The 9,735-nt window shown below is 37.0% G+C and overlaps 1 pseudogene; it reads right to left on the bottom strand.

Moving 5' to 3' along the window:
• Nucleotides 1-3,730: 3,730 nt before the first annotated feature.
• On the bottom strand, nt 3,731-8,025 carry LOC101688328 (annotated as a pseudogene).
• Between the last annotated feature and the right edge of the window lie 1,710 nt (nt 8,026-9,735).

Here is a 9,735-nt window from a genome sequence, read left to right as displayed (position 1 = left end):
AGTTCTGTGGGGCACCTGGGTGGCTCAGCCAGTTAAACATCTGCCTTTTGCTCAGTTCATGCTCCCCCGGGTCATGGGATCGAGCCCCACATCAGGCTTTCTGCTCAGTGGGGAGTTTGCTTCTCCCTCTGACCCTTCCCTGCTCTCTCTCTCTCTCTCCTTTCTTTTGCAAAAATAAACAAACAAAAAATATTTTTTTAAAAAATTTCCAGTTCTATGATACACTGTACAAATTGGAGTATAATATAAACCATAGATCAGGACTACTGCTGATGACTAAAATTGGCTTAAGGAAAAAAAAATGTGGAGAAGAGAAGAATATATTGCTTCACAAATGGCAAATTCTTCAAGCATTAGGAAGTTCACACCCAGCTGGCATTCAAATCATGTTGACAGAAATCTGTCTTTTGGTTATATCTTGGCCCAGAATTGGCTTCATTCTCAGGCAGGCTCCCCTCTGTGGTGGCAAAATCACCATTCCAAGTCCCATACTTCTATCCTGCCAGATCCTCAAACCCAGAGATAAGCAAGTCTTTTTCCTAATAATCCTTGCAGTAAACCTGGGTCACTAATTTATTCACGTAGCAAATATTCAGCACATAGTAAGTATTAAGCAGTGTTCCAAGCTTAGAGGAAACAGTAACTGTAAACAAAATAAACAGGGTAGCTGCCCTCCAGGAGCCCATAGTCTAGTGGGGGAAACACACATTAGACAAATACAGAAATAAATATGTAAAATTATTCATGATAAGGGCTACTTAGAGAGGTAAAGCAGGGTAAAGGATCGAAAGTGACTCACCCACCCAGCTTGCATCATCTGTTCATCCCTGAAGCATTTAGCAGAACTGTTTGGGTAAGACTAGAATCCATGACTGTGTCTGTACCAAAGAGAGTCCTCTTGGTACCCCCCAAATCACCCAGAAGAAGAATATGGAATACAAATAGCTCCCCCACGAGAAACTCCTGATGCTGTTATGAGAAAGAGGCCTAGCTTCTCAACTGACAAAATGAACCAGACCTCACTGGATTATAAGAACTATCCAGTGTAAACTCTTCTCACGGGCATGAAATAGTTCACACGGCCTGGGGATAATAAAAGTTACGCGTGCCAGGTTTGAACGCCCATGTGAAAAAGGCCTGGAATGATGGCTAGGATTTAGATAAAGATTAGGAAGGAAAATAGAGTGATAGGAAAGGGACCCAAATCTGAAGAGTTTGGTGTTTGCAGGAGTGGGTCTATAGGGGAAATGAACCCAAGATGTGGTTGCACTTGGAAAGGCCTTGAAGTGTTCATCCGGTAGGCAGAGAGGAGATGTTAAGGGGTTTTCAAGAATAACATTACTGACATCTGCTTCAAACTTCCAACAGTGCCCAGGACTGGTTGGAAAGGAGAGTGAAAGGAAGGAAAGACAGCCTGGAAACCTGTTGTAAAGGTCTAGGTCAGTGTCTAGGTGAGAGTCAGATCAACTCTGGGTGAAACATAATGGGAACACGTGTCATATGTGTTTTTGATGTTTCAAGAGGGGGTCATTGGGAAATGGTTCTGCTCTTCCCCGTGGAATGCACACAAAAAACGGGAATGAGGACTGACTAGTACAAAGGGGTTGACAGAGAATTAGAAACATAGTATATTGGGTCAGAGATTCTGCCAGAACCAAGTTATAAGGCCCAAATAAAAGTGAAAAATGCAATCTAGGGCTTGGGGAGAGGTTGGAGCTGGTGACTTAGCTTTAATAATGACCTGAAGAAAAATGATTGTTAGAGCCATCAGAATGGGATAAAATCCCAGCTCGCTTCTTAGACCTTCGCAGACCCTCAGCTCCCCAAGATCTAAAGGTGAAAATGTCCCAGCGCTCAGTCTTTGTAACCCTTCTCACATCTAACCACACTCTGGTGACTTGATTCAAGCCATATGGTTTTAAATGTGATCAAGCTCAGACCATGCCCCTGAATACCAGAATAAGATATCCAACTACCTGCTCAGCACCTCCCCTTGGACATCAAATAGGTCTTTTGAACTTACCTCCAAAACCAAGTTCATTTTCCCCCAACCCTCCTCATCTCAACAAATGGCACCTCCATTTATCCAGTTATTCCAACCAAAGATTTTGGAGTCATTCTTCACTCTTCTTGTTGTAATATAGCACACATAAACTATCATCAAATTCTATCACCTATGCTCCAGTCAACTCGGGCTATTTCATATAAATGGAATCATACCAGATGTGATCTATTGTGTTCTTTCTCCTAGAATCATGCTTTCAGGGTTTATCCACATGGCAGCGTGTGTCAGTACTTTGTTCCATTATGTGACTGAACAATACTCCATTGGACTGATATAACACATTTGCTTTATCTGTGTATTCCTTGTGTCTGTGTGTCTTCCACCTTTTAGCTATCGTGTGTAGTGCTGCTATGAACATTCCTGAACAGTTTTGTTTGAAGACCTGTTTTCAATTCTTTGGAACATACACCTAGGCATGGAGTTGCTGGATCATATGGTAATTCTAGGTTTAACTTTCTGAGGAACGGTCAAACTGCTTTCCACAGTGGTTGCACAATTTTAGATTCCCACCAGCAAGATACAAAGATATCAGTTTCTCCACATCCTTCCAACACTTACTTTTTTTCCCACTTTTATAACCAGTCTAGTGGGTGTTAGGTGGTGTCTCATTGTGATTTTTATTTCCATCTCCCTAATGATTGATGACATTGAGTATCTTTAGTTACAGTGGCTGGCAATTTGGATATCTTCTTTGGAAAAATGTTTACCCATTTTTTAACTAGGATGTTCATTTTTCTTGTTAAGTTGTAAGAATTTTTTATATATTCTATATATTAGACTCTTATCAGATATATGATTTGCAAATATTTCTCCAATTCCTTAATTATATTTTCATTATTTTGATAGTGTCCATTGATGCATGAAAATTTTCAACTTTGATGAAACCTAATTGATCTACTTTTCTTTTGTTGCTCGGGCTTCTGGTGTCATATATAAGAATTCGTCACTTAATCTGAGGTCATAAATATGTATTCCTATGGCTTCTACTAAGAGTTGTATAGTTTTAACTCTCACATTTTTGTTTTTTGATCCATTTTGGCTTGATTTTTTTACGATGTCAGATAGGAGTAATCATACTATATCCTGTAATTTAGTTATTTACTCTGTTTATGTCCCATATCTTCCACTAGAATATAAGCTCCACTAGGGCAGAAAGGTATTTTGTTCAATCCTCTAGCTCTAGCCTGACCACATAACACAGGGACATTATTTGTGAAATGAATAAATTAATTGGCCAAGGAATGTTCCAAAGGGATGGCAGCTAAGATGATCTTATATCAGTATATTGCTATGTAAAAGATTGTCCCTGATGGAAAAAGTTCAATACATTTTACCACAGTTCTACAATAATGTGCTATAAACACAATAGCTCATTTGATTTTTGTTCTATAAAAAGCAAAGTCACTTGAGATTTTTTTCAAGTTTCTTTTTCCTTATAACTTGGAGGGGGAAGAAAAGAAAATAAAAAATCTCATACAACATTTGGAGTTTGCCTCTATGTATTTTTTTTATTTAACAGTTTATTATAATTTATAAGTGTCATTTTAAAAACATCATCAAACGATGCAGAAATAATATGCAAAAAGTCTGTAAAACAAAACATACTTTAAACATGTTTAAGTAGGGGGATTCTCTGAAATTCTGGATATTTCAATCCCTTTGTTATTAGGCTATGGAAGCCAAGCAATGCTTAACTTCAATGGGAGTAAGCCTCCTGGATCTGGCATTGCAGATTCCCACTTTTGTGCTGTCTTCTGTCATTTGCCCTTAGAACTTTCCTTTAGGGTTAATCTGGCTGTATGATTAGCATCTTCAAGTTCCAGGTCTTCATTATATCTTTTCTAGAGGAAAGTCTTCCCATTGACATACTTCTTTCCCATTGCTGTGGCTTTCTAGGCAAAGTAAGCCCCAGATAGCTCTGGCTGAAATAAATATGTTTGCCCCTCATTCCAACCACAAATTAGTACAGAAACTCCAAATGGATGAACACTACCTTAGTGTATTCTTACATAACAGAAGCTACTCTCTATACCAGCTGAGCTGTGGGAACGGGTTCTTAGTAAATGAGATAGTGTTGCTGAGCTAGTTTTTGAGTTCTGTATACGAGCACTCTGTCATCTGGGCCCATGCTATTATACACCAAGCCTATATGGCTGGCAATTGGTTCCATGTTGTGTATACTTTACTCATCTTACAGAATGGATTTCTGTCTCTTCCCAGTTGCTAATACCACACCATTTGCAGCTTTAATTCCCACCGAAGGAGCTCCTCCACCTACACCAGCCCAAACATTTTCAGTCTGGACAGGTGTACCAGACAGGCTGAATGTAGTCAGAAAAGCTGTAACTGCACTTCATCTTTACCTGGAGTGCCCCAGAGTTTGCTTTTAAAGAGCCTTGTATCAAATTGCATCTTGATCACCTTGGATCTTCAAGTGCCCTAGAAGGACCCATTGGCCAATAACTCGATGAAAATTTGATGTTCAGAGTCATAAAGAATGAATACATAATTTTGGAATTTCATTCACTGTAATTTTTTCATTTACTGAGAACGTGTCAGATACTGTGGTAGGTGCTAATGGGAAAACACGATTCAAGCGCTCCTCAAAGTTTGTCCTAGTGTTCACTATAGGGAAGACAAACACGTGCATTATTAAGCTATGCCCTTAATGTTAGAAAGAATGAAAATATGCAGTCCATTACTAAAAACACTACCACTGGACAATACGGCATGCAAAGTGCCCAGGAGCTGGTGCAGAATATAGATGTATGCTTGCCATTCCCTCTCAGGGACAGTTTGTTTCCTGTGGACGTTGAGGATCACTTACCTCTCTGAGCACTCCTCTCCTTGTCCTCTGAAATCTCCTTGCACTTTGTTCACACCAAGGTTGAGCCTTCCTTCACTATGCTTTGGCCTGTGTAGTCTATCTACCAATGACCTGGGGAAAAGGGAACAGACTTCCAGATTCTGAAAAGAACACAAAGGAAAATTGCCTTTACTGGTCTAGCTTCCATGAAAACAATTTATAACACAAATCAAGCCCTTTCCTGCTGAGATTGGTTATCCCCATTACAGAACTCCTTTGTTATTATACTACAACAATATCTTTCTCTTTTTTCTGCATTAGCAAGCTAAACAGAGAGCAAGCAAAGAACTCAATTTTCCTAGTTATAAATGGCCCAGGACCTTGGAAATTGATGGGTATGTGAGCCTCTCCCCAAAAAGTAAGAAAAGAGTATCAGAAAATCCCATTTTTCATAATAATATCAACTTTTGGTGCTACTCATGTCAACCCTAATAAACGGTAAATCAAGCTGAAGTTATTTACCCCAAACCAGGGCTAACGATCTGCTGGCCCTAGTCCAGAGAGCATATTGGTTCATTTGAGCCTATGGTGATTCTAACTGATTGCTAATAAGATGTAACAGTTGATAAACATTTTAATTACTGCTTGTGGATCACCTTAAGAACACAATTTTTGGAGGATAGTTCTCCAAAGAATTAACAGGAAAGAAAAAATGAAACCAAGCTTTACTAAAATAAACTAAATTCTATTGCTAGAAATTTAAATTTAGTTTATTGTAGATACTAATAAAAGATCTCATTTACCCCATTTTCTATGGAAAACTCTAAAGCAATTTTGTTGGCACTAGGTAAATAACCCACTGAGGCCATGAAAATCTATCTAGGCCTCTACTTTCTTTACACAGTGGAGAAATTTAATGCATTTGGAAAACAAAATGGAATCCAACTCTCAGTAATAAAACTAATTCCTCTTTAATTGTTGAAAGCTCTATCTCTTCAAAATCCAAATGAGTCTTAAAAGTTGATCACTAAGGCATAAAAAGCTCCAAGTACATAAATTAACTGAACATCTATTGTGGAAACTCTTTCTTAAAGTGAAAAAAACAAAAGCAGCTCACAGATTTTAATAAAAGTAGAAAGAATAATAAAATTATTCTTTCCACCTATAAAGAATCTGGTTTTCCTCTGAACTCATCCACTTCATTAAAAATTTGTTAGATATCTTGTGTTATATTTAGTACCACATGCATATACGGAGGTGAAGGGGAAAAAAAAAAGAAACTGATTTTACTGTGAGAGGGATCCAGAGGGAAGAAAGTAATCTTACCAAATAATATTAATTATTACCATCTTACCAAATAATATTAATTTCATCTCCTCTGGTTCAGAATCATCCATTTCTGGTAATTAGGAAAATAAATCAAAGTTCAACTCCCTTTCAAGGTATCTTTTCCTTCCCAAGATGGTATCTGGGTGCAAAGCAAAGCTGGCCACCCCTCATGGCATTGAAAAAGGGATTTTGTGCTCTACTTCCCTTTTGCTGTTTCATCCTACTAGCCTGTAAGGAGCAAGCAGCCTCTGTCCTCACTGGTTCATACTAAAGTGGTTGCAGTTTAACTTGCCTATTCTTTTCCCTCCTTAGGGAAAGGAACCATAATTTCTCTCAGGAAACTTGTCCACCCACCTGCTCTCCAGGATCTCCTTCTTTTCTCTTTGGTGTTAAAAATCTCCCATGGCCTGGCCCTGATGCCCGCTTAATCCCCAACATTAATATGGTCCTTCTGCACTCCTCAACTGGAGATATGTGGCATTTTTCAAATCCTTTCCATCACATGTGAAAGAAGGATACTCATAGAATTATTTTTGGTCCCTTTTAACCTAAATATCCTATGCAACCATTTCTGTTATGAGATGAGCAGGTGTTCAAAGAAACTATATTCAGAATTACAGTTGAGCAATGTACATCTCCAGAAATGCAACTGAGATGGACTATAACTTGACTAATATCCCCTAAATTTGTGTAATGCTCACAAGTACATGGTGACCTATAGTGACAGTCTTATTCCCAGAGTTCCCAAGAGGAAAGGAGGCACAAAACTCCATAATTTTGGTTTCTATCTCAATTATATATTGTCTTCATTTCTCCCATCTTTCTATAACTAGGACCAAGGCTAAAGAGAGCTGCCTGGGATATATCTCTTTCCCCCGGTTCTTTAAGGTTTCTATACTTTCATACAACCAGAACAACAAAAAAAAATTTTCCCCTGCTGTTTGGATAAGAACATTTTTTACATGTCTTATAATCTCCATACACTATCCTTTATAAGACTCTAAGATCTCCAAATATATATATGTATATATATACATATATATATGAAACTATATTTACATATATATGAAACTATATTTACAGTTATATCTAGGCAAACTTCTGAGACTTTGAACACTATTTTCTTTCTCAACAAAGTTTGTTTTTTAATACTATTTTTCCTTAACTTAAAATTACTTTTGAAACTTAAGCATGAATTATTACTTCTTTGTTTTCTCTGAGTAGTCCACAGGTTCCAAAGATAGTGGAATCACAAGGCAGAACGATTGATGGGATATAAAAAATAAATAAAGTAAATTTTCTTAACTTTTATTATACTGGACTTTAAACTTCTTGAGGATAGTGTTTATGATAAATTTGTTTTGGTGTTAACCTGAGTATATATATTGATTAAACCTGGATTAGTGTTTAAGGGAATTAAAGAAACATGCTCTTTCTTAATCTAATCTAGATTCTGATCTTAATAAAGACTAAATATAGAAAGAATTTTTTTCTCAGTTAAATGCTGTGGAAACTTTGTATGTACACCTATAGGAGAAGAATTTGGATGAGAAAGGCTAGAGAGAGAAATTTCATGTGAAATAAAAAAGGACAGAAGATACTCCAGTACCCAGGACTTGCTGATATGGGGAGAATGACAAAATTGAATAGAACTTAAGAAAGAACTATTTGTTCTTCCTCTGTGCTAGATCTCTAAGCAGACCAAGCTTTCGTAGGAAAAGGACTATACTTGAGACATGGCTATCAGGGTTTCCCTTTCCTTTTCATCAAACCCTCCAAGCTTTTGCTGTTTCAGGAAGTTTGCACTAGCATTTGCATAGCTCATTGCTATTTATCCTACAGGTTTTCCCTCAAATGTCACCTCCTCCTAAATTTGTCCCTAACCACCTGATAATCTCTGATCTCCTGTGCCCAAATCTCATTATTCTGTCACATCACTTATTTTGATTCTTTTTTACATGTACTAGATTTTCATGTACTTGTTATTTGTTCACTGTCAAACTCCTCAACTCCTACACACATCATTTTCTAGCATGTAATATAGCTAATTTAATGTCTAAGCTAGTTATTTTATCCGGGAGAACATGGATAATAATAGTACCTGTCTCAAAGTGTTGTTTAGAAGGCATTAAGGAAATAATACATGTAATACAATTACACATAGTAATTTGACACATAGTAAGCTCAAAAAACAACTATCGTTACATAAAAGAATGAACAGATGAATACTGTTTATGTCCGTATCCAATAGTTCTGCGGCAGAGGGCACAGTCTCTGAATTTGTCCTCTGTTGGGTGTTCCTCCTCCTAGTCGTTTTGGTGAGAGTCGGTTGAGGGGATTTATAGCTGAATATATCAACCATGATCCAGGTAAGGTGCACCCTCTCCACTGATGTCTTCCACCCCTGTAGAGATCCAGAAATGTATAATCTTACATCTTAGGCTGATTTCATAGATGTTCAGACTGTTCTGGTAGATATTTAGCTCACTTTAGGGGACCGGTTGAAATAGGGTCTCCAACTTCTCCACCATCTTGTTCTTCCCCCCTGAATAAATTAATAAATAAATAAAACAAACAAACAAACAGAAAACATTGGAACAACAAACTATATGTTCTAAAACAATATGAATTAAAAATTGTTTAAAATCTTTACATCTCAAAAAATAAAAAATTTAAAAAAAAGAATTTTTGCATCCATGTTCATCAAAAAAAAAATCTTTACATCTCAAACCAATTTCTCTTTTTTATATAACATCCCAAATTAGATTCTAGTCTATACAAAATGACAAAGACAAAAAAATTGTAAAGTTAGTTCTTTTTCTTCTAGTTATGATCTTCCTCTTCAAACTATAGGATCTTCCTCTTCAAATCCCTATCCTTTAGCCATGCCCTCTCCAGCTCCCATACTTTTACAGGGTTCAAATGTTAATGGTTCTGTTAATAGCCATATGTGTTATCCTCACAGGACTTTCTAGGAATAATGAGCTAATGATAAGGCACCCCACTTGATGGAAATTACAATGCTTATTTCAAAAGACTCCGTGGTGAAGGAAGTTTTATAAGTCCAGAGGGCCATTTGGATGCCCCTCAACTATAGCACATAGGTTCCTGCTCATAAAGTCAGTGCAGACTAAACTGTGGAAACAATTCATGAAGAACTGAAATGTAGTGCCTAATTTAAAATTCAACATAAATCTTGTAATATCATCTTAATTCTGTATACAAAGTACTGCAAAATTACATAGATTTTGACCTGAGATCATTTAAAAAATGATTAAGAAATGCAATAGGTTACCCAGTTTGGCAAGTTTAGTAAAACACGATGACTTGCTGAAGAGAAATACTGTGTATTTGTAATAGTAGATCAAGAAGGAATTATGAAGTATCATTTACAAAACAGATTTATAACCCTGAGTGTGTTCAATCATACCAAGATCACAGAGACTTCACTGTTGTTCAAAAGTATAGAATTTGGAAAATCTGGCAAGATACTGCTGAGAATTGTAATAGAGGAACAATTTCTTTTGCTAGAAAC

This window comes from Mustela putorius, unplaced genomic scaffold, assembly GCF_011764305.1.
Source record: "Mustela putorius furo isolate JIRA1106 unplaced genomic scaffold, ASM1176430v1.1 tig00003869_pilon_pilon_pilon, whole genome shotgun sequence".
NCBI lineage: Eukaryota > Metazoa > Chordata > Mammalia > Carnivora > Mustelidae > Mustela > Mustela putorius.
Note: the sequence above shows the minus strand (reverse complement) of the source record. Positions and strands in the feature narration are given on the sequence as shown.